The 19,218-nt window shown below is 42.0% G+C and overlaps 1 protein-coding gene across 4 annotated transcripts in view; it reads left to right on the forward strand.

Moving 5' to 3' along the window:
* LOC136854657 (uncharacterized) overlaps positions 1-19,218 on the forward strand; it is a 94,928-nt gene that overhangs the window by 48,073 nt on the left and 27,637 nt on the right. The window contains exon 9 of one of the 4 annotated variants that reach the window (XR_010857757.1): positions 15,886-15,994. The exons of the other annotated variants lie outside the window; for them this stretch is intronic. The gene's annotated coding sequence lies outside the window, so the exon portion shown is untranslated. The remainder of the gene's footprint in view (positions 1-15,885; positions 15,995-19,218) is intronic. 4 annotated transcript variants of the gene reach the window in all.

Below are 19,218 nucleotides of genomic sequence, written 5' to 3' on the forward strand. Positions count from 1 at the left end.
ATGAAAATAAAACATAAGTAACACAATAAGTTGTCCAGAGTTTATGGAAAGTTAGTAAATGTAAAACCAGAAATTTAATGAGCATTAATATGAAATTTGTGAAAATTAGTACAGTACTACAGTGAGAAATAAAAAATGAATGAAAATGTGAATATATTTATTGTACTATTTCTGTTACAGTGCGTAGACATGTTAATTATTATATTACAAGCTAAGAAAAATATATTTTGTGTACTACTATATCTTAATAAATTCATGCATAAGGTTGAGCAACCAGTGGTTTATTCTTTTTATAAACAGTTTATGAGCTTTGTCTTCATTTTAATTCACCGCAGCTGATTTTAGAGAATTTATTATTACCTGTTTCTTAATTGTAACATTATTTTAAGTTAGTATTCTTTTTTTCAGCTTTGTCTCATTACAAATCCATCACTGATATAAAGCTGTCATTTACTGTCTCTAAACATAATTATTGCCTTTGACTTATTGGTAGGAAGTGAAAATAGACAATTTTTGCTTGTATGTTTTATAGTCATCACAGAATCTGTTGCCCTTGGCAAAGAAAGGGATGTGGATTGCTGGCAGTTTGCCCAAGGAGGAAGGAGAATATGAAATCGTCCACCTGTGGAAGATCTTTCCGTCGTGTGGGCATTTGTCCAAAAATTCTGGAGAGCATGGCAGGAGATACGGGTTTGTGGATGTATAGAAGTTAGTTACTGAATCCCTTTTTGGACCTAAATCTATGTCACATTGCACCCAGTGAATTTTGGGCATAGATTAATAGATCATCCAGCCTCTTCATTTTTCTGTTTTTGGTTGTGAAGGCAATTGGAGGTTGACTCCCGTTCATCAAACTCAGCCTGCCTAACAAACTGCTTGGCATCCTTGGGTCTTTCACATTCTGATACATCCGGCACAGTCCGACCTCTTTAAACCGGCTCCCTTGGGACCAGGCCACTGCCAGACCACAGAAAATTCAGGATGATAGAAGTCACCCCTAAAAAATCCTTATGCAAACAAGTCTTGCAAGCTCATTCCACATATATATTGCTGTGTTATCAAAAGTAGAACAAAGCTTATGAGTAATGACTGTCATTCATTAGGTTTAGATCCTTATGAAAATTCTGGCCTGTTCCGTAAGTATCTTCCCAGAAATGCTTACACCCTTCAGTTCGTCGAGCTTAAACCACTTGAAAAGCGCACTGCTGAGTTCTGATCTCTTGGCACCTTTCAGTGTTTTCCGGCACTTCAAACATTTCTGGCTTTCGTTTTCAGCAAAAACCTAGAAATCTGCTGCTCTTGTTTCTTCAAACCTGCACTTGAGTGTGTGTGTGTGTGTGTTTGTGTGTGAGAGAGAGAGAGAAACTCTTGACCTCACAGAGGTTGTTACACCGAAAGATATCCGTTTGCAAAAGTTAAATAACAGTTGTATTAAGAAAGATCATTTTAAAAAAAACATGTTTTACACACTGTATGCAGTTATATTTCATGCATTATATTGTCATACGAGCTTGATGGCGTGCACTGTGCTGGAACCTGGCACTGCCCGTCATGTCTCTTCTACCTTCCCAAACCCTTACCTACCTTGCCCCCACCTGGGGCAGAGAAACAGGTTTGCAGGAGGAGGGTGGATGTGTCATCTCTCCCCTACCCTCCCGATCCCACTACCTACCCTGCCCCCACCAGGGTCAGACAAACAGGTTTGCAGGAGGGTGGTGGATGTGTCATCCCTCCCCTACCCTCCTGATTGCCTATCTACCCCGCCCCACCCAGGGCAGACATATAAGAAAAATCCACTTGGATTTTATTATTATAGATTATTATCATATTATAATGTATGATCATAGCGTTCAGGCACCATTTGCATTCTGATAATGTTTACATTCTTAAAATTATCAGCTGACATCAACACAGCCATTCTTCAGCCACAACCGTATATTTAATGGCGTACTTTCATAACACTTTCTTCTCCATTGCGTGCAAATATATATTTTATTTATATTTATGAAAGTCACCATTGAAAATTAGCAAATTTTTAACAAATTGACAACTGTAACACAAACCCTTAATAAATGTTTGTTAATTTGCAGTAACTGACATCGGCAAACTGTTGTTTCTTGAATTGATTGTTTGTACTTGCTGTTGTTGATGTCAGTATCTTACATGCAGTAGTAAGTGGTTGTAAATTATAAGATATAGTAATGAATTCTTAGACAAGTCAAAAGGTTGGTAAGCTGATTTAATGTATGAAGATTCACATTTAACCTAGTGAACTTTTGCCTCTAGGCCCATTTATTAGTTAAAAGCTAACTCAGATTTAGTAGCCTATACGTTATCAGTGGTATCTACCGAAACTGAGACAGGCATAGAAAGCCTAGCTTAGTGTAATATACTGAAAATACATATCCCACTATACACAATGTATTGCACTATGCACGATGTATATGATGAAATCATGGTTTTGGATGAAATTTTAATGATCACATGATACACGAGTACAGTAAACCCCCCGTATTTGCGATCTCACTATTCACGGACTCACGTATTCGCAGATTTCTCTGTGGAACGTATCTACCCATTATTCGCGGAAAATTCGCCCATTTGCTGTATTTTTCACTGAGAAATATTCACTAAAATACTGTATTTCTGAGTTCAGCCCTGTGTCAGCCGGTGAAATTCCATACTAACACGAATTTCTAGGTATAAAATGCTAGATATACCAGAGAAAAAAGAGCTTTCAGGAATGCTGGGGTTACTACCCCCAGATCGAGCATCTTCCACAAAGGAGACGTCGGTATAACCAAGGGTGAGTGAAAGGATCACAACCACAGAGCCACACTCGATAGACATCCCCATGTCAAAACCCCTCGGAAAGAGCGGTGAGCCGTTCCAGCCCCCACGCTCATCCGCCCGCCAGGCCGGCGACACCAGCGCCATCTACACTTATTCCATTTTCTAGCACGTGATCTTCGTCACCCAGAATTTTGTGCTTTTGTTTTTGAGTGTTTTCTGCCGTTCTCAAGCATGTCTTCAAGCACCTTTAACATCTCTAAGTTAAGTACCATCTTATTGTGGGATTTTTATGATAAGTGTGGCTGAATCAGTCCGTATTTTCATATTATATGGGATTGTTGTTATGACGCCACTGCGTCCCCCAGCCTGCCATGTCGACCGCAAGATTTCCCATCCAGCTTATTCTGTTTGGGCTTTCTCCTTGTCGTTATATTACTTATCATTCTTCCCCCTGGATCTCATCCTGGCGGTGTTTCCTGGGCGGGTTTTTATCTGTGTTTCTTTTATGTTTTACTGATCCTCATGTCGGGTTCCCTCTATTAGGGTTCCCGTCATTTCCCGCTTAGGATTCTTCCTCCGGGATGTGTTCTCATGATGGAGTTAACTTATTTATCATTATTATCATTTAGTTGTGCTGGTGCTGTACGTATTTTGTTGCCTTGAAATTCATGTGGGGTAGCGTCAGCTTGATTGTCTGGCTGCTCCTTGGGGCTAGGCTACGCACCTTGCACAAGCACATTATTCTTGGGATATGTATATTATGTATATTTTGTGATGGTGATTTTTTGGGTAATTGTTGTGTGGGTCTCTCCCCTTGCCTTTCATGCCAGATAGGCTGGTATTTGCTTCCTTGACCTCCCGCTCTCCCCGTAGGTTAGGCGTGGGGTGGACCCTCAGGTTGAGGGAGTTTTTGTTGCTGTCCCTTCCATGGGCCGTTGTTTGGGTGGTAGAGTGAGACCCCTTTGTCCTCCCCCTTCGTCACGAAGGGTAGAGTTCGTTGGGTGTGTCTCCTCCAGGCTGTTATAGCTTTTTCCCCCCTTTCTTTCGGCCCTGGTTGTATTTTGGCACGGAAATTTCTCTCCCTGTTATTTCCTCCCCCACCCTTCCCTTGTCCCTCCCTGTTAGCCTAGGCTATGCCTAGGCACGGGCGCTGACCTAGGCTATGTCTAGGCGGGAGTCGGCGTGTTGAGGCCTTGGTCGCTATCCCTTTCCCCTTGGGGGTAGGCTTGTCCTGCCATCGCTAGTATTAATTTACTTGGCATGGCGCGTGATTGCAGTCGAGCGGGTGAAGCAATTTCCCTTGTCTCCTGTTTTCGCCTGACTTAGCCTACTCCTCATCCCTACCCCACCAACCCTCCCTCCCCCTCCCCATCTCAGGCCAGCTCTTGCCTATTCTCGTGCGGGTGACGCTAGATGGCGTTTTCTCCGAGTTGGGGGGCTTTCCCTGGTGGAGAGATTCGTTCTCTCCCAGAGCAAGTCCCCAGTAGCGCTGCGCTTGTTTTGATGTTTCGTTTACCTACTCTCCGAGGATCGAGCTGGTTTTGAACATTCTTTCTTTTGTTCTCGACCTCTCTCCGTTTGATTTGCCTTAGTTGGGTTGATTGGCGCCTACTCCGGCTTTTATTATACTTGGCCTTGCGATGACGGTTGCCTCACCCTCCTATAGTTTTTCTGGCGGGGAGGTTCGGGCTCCGGGGGTAGGGATGTCTCCGGTCTCCAGATAATGATTCTTTACCTTGTTACCAGCCCCGTTACCATCACTTGTATTTTATATATATATATATCCACTGGCGGAGCGAGCTTCTCACTCCGCCATTTCACATATATTTTTTAGTATTATATTTTCATTTTACGTGACCGGTGTTCTGCCCTGGGGTTCCGCCGTCTTTATTGCTGGCAGCCCTTGTGGTAGGGCCCTGTTGACTCAGCTCTCCCGTTCCGCCGGAGTGTTCCGGTGGCCGGGAGGCAGCTTGCCTACCGCTCTGTTTAATTTATGGTTTGGTGGCCCCGTCTCTGACGAGGGGTTTTTCTCCCCGCCGGAGTCCTCCGGTAGTAGGTCGAAATTCCCTGGCCTACCTACTTTAGGTTGCTTAGAGTGGTAGGTTCATGTACTTTTTTACACTTACAGACTGTTCGTTGTGAGGAGCCAGGGTGCACCGCTTCCCTCCAGCAACCCTACGGGCACTTGGTGTGCCGGACCCACGCTGGCTGTGCGGTTTGGCTGGACGACCTTATCGTTTGGCACCCTGATGGCTGTGAGGTCTGCTTCGCCTTGTGTGGTAGCATCCAGGACGAGTCGGTAAGATATTGCTTCCCGTTCCTTACGTCTCTTCAGTCTAATAAGTGCTCATATTGTATTCGTGGCTTTTATATTACAGTATGTTAGTCCTAATTGCCTGCTCTCTTCCAGGCGGACGAGTCCTCAAAGAAGTCTTCCCTTGAATCTCTCCGCGCCTGGGTGGCTGGGTTCGGAAGGAATGTACCGTCGGGGAAGCCTTACGTCCTTGCCGCGAAATTGCGTGACTTGCTTTACCCCGGCGCCCGGGTTGCTGCTGCTGTTCCAGCGGAGTTGGCCACCCCCATCATCCAACAGATCCGGGACGCGACCCAGCCACCCCAAGAGGACATCCTATACGCGGAGGTTTCGGAGGACGTCGCCGCCTTGGACTTGGACCTGGAGCCTATGAATACGGAGCCGGACCAAGTGGTAGGTAGCAAGGTAAGTGAGGTTGCGGGGGCGGGCGCCCTATTTGATTCCCCATCATCCTCAGCATCTTCCTTTTCAGGGTTTGGCAAGTCTTCCATCTTGGGTGACAGGGCTCCATCAGCTGTCCCCAAGTTGAAGCTGAAGACTTCATGGAAGGCAAAGGGCTTCAAGTCCTCGTCTTCCAGGAAAGCATCTCCTTTCCCCCCGTCGAAGGCTAAGGTCTCTGTACCTGTAGCCTCCGGGAGCAAACCAGGAACCTCGGGCAAAGGCGCGAGTAAGAGGGCACCAAAACCAAGCCCTCCTCGCCAGCCTGCCTTTGACCCTGAGGCGTTTGCGAACTCCCTTCTGGAGAGGTTCTCGGCGGAGGTCGAGTCGAAGCTCTCCAAAATATCGGAGAAGCTTCATAGCCACGATAACATACTGGCGGGTATGGCTCGCTCCGGCAGAGCCGACCCACAGTATGAGATCCCGGACACGGCTGATCTCCCGCCCTTCGATGTCGGGAACCCTTGGCGTTTTGCTCTTCGTGCCATTCGGCACGAAGACACCTTGACAATTGAAGGTCTTGGCACGAGACGTTTGGAGGAGTTGGAGTTTTTCCCTCCCGATCTCCTGCCTCCTTACCCAGGCTTCGTTAGGCTGACGGAGGAAGCCTGGGTACGCTCAGACAAGGTCCCTAGAGAGACAGTGATCTTTGCGAGGGACCAGGCTCAGTCTACTCTCCTGCGCACTCTTACGGAGTGGCAGGCAGAGAATACCAAGCTTACTCCTTTCAAGGGCAACTACACTATGTTTGCCCTAGGTGATAAGTTGCCCACTCCCTGCATTAACAAAGTGGCTCTGGCTACGGCTCGAGCTTGCTTTGAAGGTAATCCTTTGCCTCAATTAAGGAGACAGACTCATCCCTGGTATCCCTGGATTTTGCCCACCTTTACTGTGGGAAAGTTGGATGCTCTTCACAATTTAGCGAGCAGCTTCCTAAGCTCCCGGAAGCCTTGCTAAAGGCAGAGTTTGAGGCCCGAACTAGATTAGGCCGGTCCTTGAACTCCGTCTGCCTCACAGAAGCAACTGCCGTCTCCTGCGCAGAAGAGCCCTTCTTCCAGGTTCTGGCTAAATCCCTGTTAGCAGGGTTTCAGTCAGACCTATATGATTTTATGGTGGCTAAATTAGAGTGTAGGAAGTTCATCTTTGCTGAGGCCACCATACGTCATGAGCCTAACAAGCTCATGAAGAGCTCTCTCTGGGGCGCCAACCTTTTCCCAGATGATGACGTAGCCAGTGTGCTGAGCAAGGCTACTAGAGCCAACCAGAGTCTTCGCTCTCGTTGGGGTATCTCCGCTTACAAGCGGAAGACCCCAGAATCTGGCGGCTCCCAGACCAAGTCTGGTAAACGCTTCAGGTGGCATAAGAGACCTCACCATCAGACGGTTGTCCAAGCTGTCCCGGTCTCGGCAGTGGCCCAGCCCTCCACCTCTAAGGCTCATCCCCAACAGTACGTGCTGGTCCAACCAGCCCAATCCCTTGCTGCACCCTCGTACGTCTCCTCACCGGCGTACAATCCCACCTATGAGGGCCGTGGGTTCTTTCACGGCCTTAATAGAAGTGCAAGGGGGGGAAGAGGTCGGGCCCCTTACAGAGGCAAATCTAACTCCGCCCCAAGAGGAAAACCTGGACGTGGTAGAGGAAACAAACCTGCTTCCTCCCACTGAGACCAATCAGGTAGGTGGTCGTCTTTACTGGTTCAGAGACCAGTGGTCCTTCAGTCCTTGGGCACACAGCATTGTGTCCAAAGGTCTGGGTTGGAGCTGGATCAAGGACCCTTCTCCCCTGATCAGGTTTTACCAGCCACCCTCCAGAGTCCTACAGGACTATGTGGCGGAACTGCTCAACAAGCGAGCAATAAAGAAAGTAAGGCACCTCAAATTTCAAGGCAGGTTGTTCACTGTCCCAAAGAAAGACTCCGGTCAGCAAAGAGTGATTCTGGATCTGTCACGTCTAAATCTTTATATAAAATGCGACAAATTTCGCATGCTTACAGTAGCTCAGCTCTAGGTCCGGACTCTATCGATCTTTCAGACGCTTACTATCACGTCCCGGTTGCGCGGAACTTCTCTCCGTTCCTGGGTTTCAGACTCGGGAAACAAGCCTACTCCTTCAGGGTCATGCCTTTCAGTCTCAATATAGCCCCCAGGATATTTACAAAGCTGGCGGAAACGGTAGTGCAGCAGCTCCGGTCCCGAGGGATCTCCCTAGCAGCGTGCCTGGACGATTGGATAATTTGGGCTCCAACAGTCCTAGAGTGCCGGAAGGCTACGGCCATGGTCATCGAATTCCTGGAGTCGTTAGGCTTTCAACTGAACAGAGAGAAGTCCCGCTTGACTCCGGAGTCCCGGTTCCAGTGGCTGGGCCTCCAGTGGGATCTGTCCTCATACACGCTATCCCTTCCGCCGTCCAAGCGGAAGGAGATAGCTTCCCTTACCAGAAAATTTGTGAGGACAAAGCAGCATCCCGCTGGTCCTAGAGAGAATCCTCGGCTCCTTCAATTTGCCTCAGTGACGGACCTGCTCTTAAAAGCAAAATTAAAGGACATAAACAGAGTGTGGCGGAGTCGAGCCAATGTCAGGCTCAGAGACAAGGTCTCCTCCATCCCACGAATTTTGAAGGCGAGACTGCGACCTTGGTCCACAGTCAGCGGCCTGTCCAAGACAGTCCCGCTTCAGTTCCCTCCTCCGGCACTGGTGGTTCACACAGACGCCTCATTAAGCGGCTGGGGAGGGTATTCGCCAAAACAAAAAGTACAAGGAACATGGTCTACAATGTTTCAACAGTTCCATATAAACACCTTGGAAGCTATGGCGGTATTTCTAACCTTAAAGAAAATCTGCCCCCCAGCCGGATTCACATCAGGCTGGTGCTGGACAGCGCCGTGGTAGTTCATTGCATCAACAGGGGCGGCTCCAAATCAGGTCGCATAAACCAGGTAATGGTAGCTATTTTCTCCCTGGCGAACAAGCACAGCTGGCATCTGTCAGCCACCCACCTAGCGGGAGTGCGGAACATGGTGGCGGATTCCCTGTCCAGAACCACTCCGTTGGAGGAGTGGTCTCTGGACGGAGAGTCTTTCAGTTGGATTTGCCGCCAGGTTCCGGGACTCCAAGTGGATCTGTTCGCGACGGAGAGCAACTACAAGCTTCCCTGTTATGTGGCCCCGAACCTGGACCCTCAGGCCTATGCCATGGACGCAATGACCATAGACTGGAACAATTGGGAGAAGATCTACTTATTTCTCCCAATAAACATGTTGTTGAAAGTACTGCACAAACTCAGGTCATTCAAAGGTCAACTGGCCCTGGTAGCCCCTTTATTGGCGAAGAGCAACTGGTTCCCTCTGCTTCAGGAACTCAAGTTGCGACGTCATCGGATTCCCAATCCCAGATTGACCCAAGTAGTACAAACCAAGACTGTGTCAGCTTCCTTAAAAATTCAGAATGCCCTAGTTTTATGGACTTTGTAAAGTTCGCTGCTCAAAAGGGAGCAAACATTGACCCCGTTAACACTCTGTTTTTAGAATCAGATAAGAGAGAGATTCTACTCTCAGATAATATGATTCAGCAGTCAAGAAATTAGCATCCTTTTTGAAGGCATCTGAAGCTCAAACTATGACTACTAACCTAGCGGTTACCTTCTTTAGATCATTGTTTGAAAAGGGCCTTGCCCCGGCCACTATTACCACAGCTAAGTCAGCCTTGAAGAAGGTATTTTTATATGGTTTTAAGATTGACCTTACAGATTCTAACTTTTCATCTATCCCTAGAGCATGTGCTCGTCTGAGACCCGTAACGCGCCCACATTCTGTTACGTGGTTCCTCAATGATGTTCTTAAGTTAGCATCTGAAATTGACAACTCACAATGCTCTTATTTGGATCTGTTAAGGAAAACCTTATTTCTGATTAGCTTGGCTTCAGGTGCCAAAATTTCAGAGCTATCGGCTCTTTCTAGAGGTGATGATTTTGTTAGTTTCCTCCCGTCCGGAGAAGTCCTCGTTTCCCCTGACCATAGATTTTTAGCTAAAAACGAAGACCCTCAAGACAGGTGGTCCCCTTGGAAGGTGGTGCCTCTTCCACAGGACCAGTCCTTATGCCCAGTCTATACCTTAAAGTCTTACCTTTTAAGAACTCCACAGTGTAAGTCGGGTCCTCTTTTTATCAGAGAGAAAGGTGGAACTCTTTCTTTGAATGCTATAAGACAGCAAATTCTGTATTTTATTAAACAAGCCAACCCGTTCAGTCCCCAAGGTTCATGATATCCGTGCAGTAGCTACTTCCACTAATTATTTTCATAATATGGATTTTGCTGAACTTACCAAATATACGGGATGGAAATCACCTCTAGTGTTTAAACGCCATTATTTAAAATCACTTGAAGCCCTATAATTTTCAGCAGTGGCTGTGGCGAGTGTCATTCCCCCACCTTAATTATCCTTTATCCTTCTCCCTTCCCCCCTGCCCGCCTACCTCATTTACTTCTCTGCCTGCCCTTCTGGATCGATCATGCCTCACTGCCTTGCTCCTCATAATTGATGTTATTATTGCCTTTAATATTTTTTTTTTTTTTTTTTTTTTTTTTTTTTTTTTTTTTGGTGATTGTATTTTGACATGCTGTGATTTTGGATTGTCTTAGGGGTACTGGGCTGTTTTTATTTTGCTCCATGTACCCCATAAATTTCTCATGTTGTAAATGTCTCTCTTTGTTCTTAGGTATAAGTTTATATTTACTCCTTGTAATTTTTGTATTATTGGATGTATTTTGCCTACTATATTTGCATTGTGTACCTGTTTGTGTATTCTACTCTTAAGGTTGTATTAATATACTTACCTGTTACTAATCATATTTTCATGTGGAGAGATATTCTAATTAAATCTGTGATATTTACTTCACCAATGTCATACTTACTTCTACTACTCATGGCTTGATATGTCAATTGTCCTGGCTTAAATTTGGAGGCTACCATTCATTTTAGGACAATTAACTCAGACTAGCCTATACATAACGACTCAATCCTGGGCATAGGCCAAACAAGTGTAACACACCGGCCTAGGTCAATAAATCCCTGGTTACTCTTAGCTTGGACTGGTACTTGACGTCGTAGACGGACGAATCTTCATTTTGTAGTTAGGGTTGAGGGAAACGCCGACTTCTGGGGTTGTTTAATGCTTCTTAGTAGGTTACATGGTGTAAACAACTTATTCCTAATGTTCCTTCCATAATTGTTAGAACTTCTTTTACATAGGTACTTATACTGGTTCTTGTACAGATACCTTATACTGGTTCATGTAATACTTAATGCCCTAGACTGGTTCCCTGTAATACAAAAAGTTCATTTAGGACAGCCATCTTGTGCCAAACAGCATGCAGTCCTTAGCCTGGGCTATGCTGTGCTCATGCCTAACTTAACTGTTACATTACACAGTTAGCCTGGCTTTTCATGCATAAGAGGTGGAATTGAAGTCAAGAATTGATATATATTCATAAAATTATGGAAGAATATCACACATCTTAGCCTACGGTTGGTGGCACTGCAACCACATGCAAGCTCAACATGTTGCAACGTACGTAACATTACCATAACAACTCTCGGTAATTTGCTGTTACATTAAGGCAAAGATACACAAGAACACTATTAAGTGTTATGGCAACATGTACAACATAAACTAAGATATGTGCATACCTTTTACAAGGGAGAAATATGGCATTTCAAATGAAAATAAGGGGAACTACATCCCTTTCCCCTCTGAAGTCGCCAAACACGTCTTGAACAGTGCGAGTTGAGCTTACGCAACTACGCACTTGGTTGAACTTTCGCGCTTACGTGCGCACGCACACTCGATCATAGACAATCTCAATTTTGAGTGGTTAAGTCAATTTATTGATAAGATGAAAACCAATTCGTTTTTCCAGTCCACCAATTATGAAGGGTATTGTCATTAATTCAAAAGAAGGATTTCCATCATTACATCACTTTACCCCTACAGAAATTGGTTTTCATTTATCAAGGACAATCAATCCCTTAAATTACAAAATATGGGGAAGACTATAAATCTAATAATAACAATACCAGTCTTGCAAACAGTGAATACTTTCTATCTCTCAACCATCTCAACCAGAGATATAAACTGCAACGTTTAATCAGTAATAAGGTCTGCTAACAGACATATAGAGCAAGTTGTGGGACGCCACCCTTAAGGCATTTTCTACCTAACCATCCTAATAACTTTACCAAGCTAAACACTTATGTAAGAGTGATCTTAAATTCAGTTAAGATCTAGTCACTCCTCATTAGGGTACAATCACTTATGATCATTTTTCTCACAACACTCGCTTACATCGTCATGCAGGTTCATTCACTCAACAACCATAAGCAGGAACAACTTTCCTTTGAAGATAATATACCTCTTAAAGCATCCTAATGACTAACTTACACATCAGTCACATAACTTGAACAACTCAACCAGAGTTTGTAAAGCTTTTGGACGGGTTACTCTTCACACAAAACTCAACTGAGTACAAGTTCCCTGTACACAAAACAAGCAGTGTCATTATCAGATCTATGATCTACGAACACAATATACAAGAATACATTTGGAAATTAATATACTGGTTATATATAAAAATTGTCTAAAACATGCAAATACAAAAATACTCCTCACAGAAAATACAAAAATACACAATGCAGTACATAAAAAAAATACAATAATTTTAAATTTCTTCGATTAACCTAGAGGGAGGAACAATACTACTAGCACCTCTGGTTTGCACTCTTTCATTCACTACATCAGGAGTGACATTGTCCATTTCCTGCATTTTTACTAACCACTGTTCTTGTCCTATAAAGGGTTTCACCTTGTCAGCAGCACGTTCAATGATGGTTTGGTCAAACATGTTTTTCAACTCATATTTCGCACCATCTCTAAACATTTTGGTTACTACATATGGACCACACCACCTGGGGTTTAGTTTCTTACTAGTGCTAGGAATCACATTTTCATTTTTAACCCATACAAGAGTGTTTTCATCCACTTTCTCATTTTTCCTCTTTTGATTGGCTATTGCATGATACTTGCTGGCCATCTCTCTATGAGTTTTCTGTATTATTTCATGAGCCTTTGCAATGGCAGAGTCTTCTACATCATCAGCAATTGTGGGTAACACACTAGTCACTTGTCTGGGTGCTCTACAAGAGAAAAATACATAGTGAGGTTGTTCACCAAGAGTGGTATGAACAGCAGAATTGAGCACGCTGCATTTCACCTAAGTACTTAGGCCATTGATAAGGATGTCCTTTACACATTACATTCAGTACTGTTTTCATGGTTCTATGCATCCTTTCACTTACACTGTTTCCTTGTGGATGATACGGGGTAATATAACCAGTATTTATCTTATGTTCTTGGCATAATTGTCTAAATTGGTTTGAGGTGAATTCAGCACCATTATCAAGAATGACTGTCATAGGTACACCAAAGTCATTCAAATAGACAAGGAAGTTTTTGCTTACTTCCTCTGTACACTTACTTCGCAATGGATAGAACTTCACATACCTGCTGTAATGATCAATAACAGTCAATACATATCTATAACCATTTGCACCAGATAACATATCAGTTAAATCAAGACTGATTCGCTCTAAAGGCTTAGTTACAGGAGGCAATTCCTGGAACTGTTGTTGTAACGAACTACTGGCTTTATGTTTTTGGCACATAACACACTCACTTACATATTTGGTAACATCAGTTCGCAATGAAGGCCAATAGAACAGGGTTTCAATAGCATCAATTGTTTTGCGTATACCTAGGTGACCTGACACTGATTCAAGACCATACTTCAAAGCTGCCTTTGTTAAATCCTTAGGAACTACTAATCTCAACTGAATTGAGTTATCAATTTTATCTGCGCTGAGATACAACAATCCTTCATACAACAGGAATTGATTAATCAAAGCCCTAGGGAACTTCTTACGTGGTAATTTACCACCTTCTAGAAAAGTTATTAGTTCAGCCCACCTTGGTTCCTCTAACTGTTTTCCTTTGAACTCATCTTTGCTCAGACCAAGATAATTGTCCCTACTCTGATGAAAGACTGCTCTGACTAGTCTACTTAGTTGATCTGCCACCTGATTATTTTTACCTGGCCTATACTCTACCTTGAAACGGTAATCCTGCATCTCAATTACCCATCTGCTCATTCTAGGTGACTTTGTCTTTCTCTTGAAGACCGAAACTAGAGGCTGATAATCTGTGTGAATGGTAAATGGAACACCCCAAAGGAAATGATGGAATCTACGGCATGCTAAGACAATAGCAAGTGCTTCTCTGTCCGTGGTACTGTAACGTTGTTCAACTGGCTTCAGTTTCTTTGAGAAATATCCAATAGGTTTTAACTGATCATCTTGTCTCTGCATCAAAACAGCACCTACGTGATCTAAACTAGCATCAGTGAATAATTCAAAAGGTTTAGTTATCTGAGCCTTTACTAGTACTGGAGCAGTGATTAATGCTTGTTTCATCTGTTCAAAACTGGACTGACAATCTTTTGTCCACAGAAAGGGTTCTTTCTCCTTTAAGAGATTAGTCAAGGGAACAGCAATTTTAGCATAATCCTTAATGTGCTTCCTGTAAAACCCACACATTCCTAGAAATCTCCTAGTTTCCTTAACATTAGTAGGGGGTTTCATTTTTTTGATGGCACTGATATTGTCTGGACAGGGTCTACAACCATCCTTTGAAATTATGTGACCTAAGAACTTGATTTTCTTTTGGCCTATCTGACATTTCTTAAGGTTTAACTTCACTCCTCTTTCACTGAAAAGTTTGAATAGTTGCTCTAATCTTTTCAACAGGATTGGAAAACTGGGAGCCCAAACAACAATATCATCTAAGTAATTCTTAACCCACCCTTTCTTAATAAGAGGAGCCAAGATATTAGACATGATGCGTGAAAATATAGCTGGACTGCAGCTCAATCCAAAAGGTAGACGCTTGAATCTATAAAGTGAAACTCCATCACTAAAAGTTGTTAAATCTCTACTCTCTTCATCTAATTCCACTTGATAATATGCATCTTTCATATCTAAGGATGCATAATAATGGTTTCCTGCAGCTGTTTCTACCATTTCTTCTAATCTAGGTAAAGGGTGAATGTCAACCTGGAGGTGTGTGTTGACTCTACGGTAATCAAGGCACATTCTTTGAGTATGATCAGGCTTCCTAACAAGTACAATTGGGCTTAGCCATGCCGCGCTTGAGGCTTCTATTATTCCTCTTTCTTCCATATCCTCTAACATGGTGGAAATAAGGGTTTTGGCTTTTTCAGGGTATCGATATATGGGAGACCTAACTGGCCGGGGATCACTTACAGCAGTATGAGCTTGGACATCTTTAAACTTCCCTAATTCTTTCTCTTCAAGAATGAACACAGTGATTTGCAACCAACATGTCACTTAATTCTGTCTGTTGATCAGTAGTAAGATGGGAATTATTTTGCTGAGAAAACAAATACTTAAGGTTTTCTTCTCTAGTCTTGCCTGACTTGATATTAACATCAACACCTGGAGGAACTAAATCATTCTGAATTCTAGTTTTCCTGCATTTTGGAACTGGTTGATCAATGTCTTCTTCACTAATTGTCCTATAATACCCTAATAAAGTTCCAACCTTCACTGTCATCCTTGCTTTAGTATTATTGACAAGTGGCAAAAAGACTTCCTGAGCATCATTAACTTTAAGGCACAGTGCAGACTGAGTTTGACACTCCTTAATTCCAGGTACAAATTCTAACAATGTGTTAGGAGGTTCATCTACAGGTAAGGGGTAAATACCAGCTGTATACTGAGGTAGAATAAGTTTCTTTTAAGTCTAACCTGAGCTTTATGAGGTTCATTAGGTTGAAGTACTTTAACCTGTCTGACCCTTTTATTAGAAGGCCTAGGTTTCAGATATCTTACTGGATAAATAAATCTATCCCAAATAATGATTTTATGTGCATCATCCCATGTCATTGGTGCAGACCTAATCAAATCGACTCCTAACAATAAGTCTGTGTCCAGATAACCATCATGCACTACAGAAAACAAATGGGTAACCACCCTGGAACCAATGTGAACATCCAAATACACTGTACCAAGAACAGGGAGAATATGTTGAGTAACTCCAGTAAGTTGTGGGATATTTCATTTGATTACAATGTAAACCTAAAGTTTCTATGAGTTTCTTCTGTGCTAAACATACTTCACTACCAGTATCAATTAAGGCACAACACATTACATTGTTTATCATCAAATGGATAGAAGGAGACCTGACACCTGAGTCTAGTCATTCATTCTTAACAGATCCTGGACACTGCTGAACCTCTTTTACAATTTGGTTTGTGACAATCAAAACAAACACTCTTGGAGGGTTACATGGACATTCAGAAAGTTTGTGATCTCCGACCTTACAGTAAGCACAATACTGATTGTTTTCCTTATTCTTATTAAACTTCTTTAATTTGTTAGACAAATCACTAATCTGCTTCCTCAGATCTTGCAAATCTGCTGGGTTATGTGCATTACTATTTACTACAGGCTGTGGTTGGGAATTGGAATTATTAACAGGAAGAACTCTACATTGGGTAACATCTCCACTTATTGTAGCTAGATGATACTCATACTCAACAAATTCAATGAATCTCTCTAAGGGTATCCTATCATCAAGGAAATCCTTGAGTCTTTCTTGGGATGTACTACTAAGTCCTCTATACAACTTCTTTTTCACAAGACTATCAGCTTTGGGAAGGGAATCCTTAGGAAATTTCATTTAAAAGGCAGATAATTTACATTTCATTCTGTTAACAAAGGCTCTAGGTGCTTCATCTATGCTGTAATGTTCAATCTCAATTTCCTGCCAAGCCTGCGTAATGTTAGTTGAACAAGCAAAGTGGTGATTCAGTATGTCCTTAAACTGACTCCAAGATATGTATTTAAAGAACACATATATGCATTTCATAGCTTCAATGCTTTAAGATGTTATCGTGGAAGGTTTGGAGTCAGAGCACTAGGGCTTGATGTAAAATCTTTGTATTCAGCAAATAGTTTGATTCAACATCTGCAGAAACACAGAACTCTACTTGACTCAAAATATTGGCGATCAGGTGATCTCCCAACGTTATGTACAACTTCAACATCATAATATCCTTACTTTGATCTAGATTATGCCAAAATCTATCAACTAAAAGTGAGTTTGATGTTCATTAACCCTGTGACAGAACTGCAGTTGTCCAGTCATAGCTTTGGAGTGGTTCCAGGCACTGAAAATCGGCAGATAAGGTAGAGTCTCAAATCTCTGTTTTATGGGAATTAAACTTGTGATTTTTACCATGACTTTCTGATCATTATGTACTTGAACTGAACTGGTGTGGAAATTTAATATGGATATTCATAAATTTTTATATTATTATTTTGTTGTCAATGAGTTTGCCATATCTTGGCTATGCATTTTACACTTTCCATTATTGTGTTTTGCATTTCAAATATTTTTAGAAATTTTCTATCATGTTTAATTCTTTCCATTTGTCTGTGGAATTGTTATACAGACTACAGTTTTTTTGGACATGACTTTTAGTTATTGATTTGGGAGTATGTGTGATTTTAGGGGATTTCAGGCTATTAGCCATAATGAGAATTCTTTAATCAGAAGTGCTTTGCAGTTTAGAATTTAGTTATCTGGCCTAATAATTCATTTATTATGCATTTAATCTTTGCTTTGTTTTATTCATTTCTTGTTGGGTTATTTGAATAATAAACCTATTTTTGTAAGAACGATTGTGTTTCTTTAAATAGTCATTTAATTACTTGTGAGAATGAGAGAGGTCGGGTGGATGAGCTTGAAAACGACGTCATTCTTAGAGATACTACTGTGGTGTTACCATGTGAATCTTTTCACGTCTTTTTCCTGAGGTCGGATCACTAAGATCACACTACCATTCATTTTAAAAAATTAACTGATTCTGTTCCTATAACAGATTTTAATCCTGGGCATAGTGTCCCAAGTGTCACACTGGCCTAGGTTAATAAACTAATTGGATTACTCTTAGCTTGGACTGGTACTTGACGTCGTAGACGGACCTAAGAATCTTCATTTTGTAGTTAGGGTTGAGGGAAACGTGTGAACTCCAGGGGTTGTTTTTTTTTTCTTCTCTAGTAGGTTACTGGGAGTAAAACAACTTGTTCCTAATAGATCTGGATATCTTTAGAACTGGTTTTACATAGGTTAACAAAATACCCAAACTAAGTTCAATAGTATTACGAATGCCTTAGACTGGTTAATTAAGCAAGACTGGTTCCCTTCAACAAAAATTCATTTAGGACTCTGCCATCTTGAGATGGTGGCGTCACATAGCTCTGTTTTCTGTTAGCAAGTCTAATCAGTGCAAATTGGTGAGTACCCCATTCTCGTAAGTTGTGCAGAACTCCTATTCTTCTTTTAGAGGGGTAACTTTTACCTTTCTCTAGTGTTCTTTTGGTTTCTTTTTTTGTTGTTACTGCTCAAGGGCGTATAATCACTTACAAAATGCCGGACGATGCAGCAAGCACATCCCACTCAGTTGTGGTGCATAAAGTGGCTTTTCAATTACAATTTTAAAGGGTTAGTTGACGGAAGCCAACCCAAAATTGATAAATTTCATTGAATCATGAAGAATTATCTGAATCTTAGCCTAAAATTACGTTGGTGGCACTTTTAACAGATGCAAATCATTTCTGTTGGATAAAGGAGACATTACCATAACAACTCTCGGTAATTTGCTGTTACATTAAGGTGTAAAACTTGGAATGAACTGCTATTAATTTATGGCAACATGTACAAGTTAAACTAAGATAATGTGCAGTTTTACAAAATTATGGCATTTCAAATGAAAATAAGAAAGGAACAATGATTCACTAGTCACATACAGTCGCGAATTTGATTTGATGCAGTAGGTGAGTTAAAGAAATCTATAACAGGCTTCCATTGAACTGGAAATAATATCTCTTTAGATAATTTTGAAAGATTGTTACAATCTATACACTCCCAATTTCCAGTTGGTTAAGTCAAGATTATTGATAAGATGAAAACCAATTCGTTTTTCCAGTTTGCACAATTAATAAAAATTATCAAAATTCAAACACTGACAGGAGTTTTTACATCATTGCAAAAGATGTTATTAGAAAAGCCACCTGAGAAACCAAAGAAAAATGCTAGTACCTCCTGGAAGGAAATGATGAAACAAATGGCCCGGTCATGTGCAATAAATCAGCTAGAAAATTCCAGAGATCAGTCAAAACGAGTTGTTTTAATTGTGATAAACTAGGACATATAAATCAAATTGCAGAGTGAGATATTGTTTAGTCTTTCAAATCTTCAGATCATGGATGGAGATTTTGCCCAGCCACAAAGAATAGAGATTATTCATAAGTCAGGGGAGGTTTTCTAGATATGACAGGAGAATTCCACATGATGCAAGTTCTAGATACACAAAGGAACAGCAGAATTTTAACAAAAATTTTATATTGGGTTTCGGACACAGGATAATGACTAATCAGGTCTTAGAGTCACTAGAACCTGAACACAATTGGATACAAGTCTCTAATGGCAGTGAAATTTCTATTTTCATTGATTCTGGTAGCTCAGTTAAATCAGTAAATGCT

Source organism: Macrobrachium rosenbergii, chromosome 29 (genome assembly GCF_040412425.1).
Source record: "Macrobrachium rosenbergii isolate ZJJX-2024 chromosome 29, ASM4041242v1, whole genome shotgun sequence".
NCBI lineage: Eukaryota > Metazoa > Arthropoda > Malacostraca > Decapoda > Palaemonidae > Macrobrachium > Macrobrachium rosenbergii.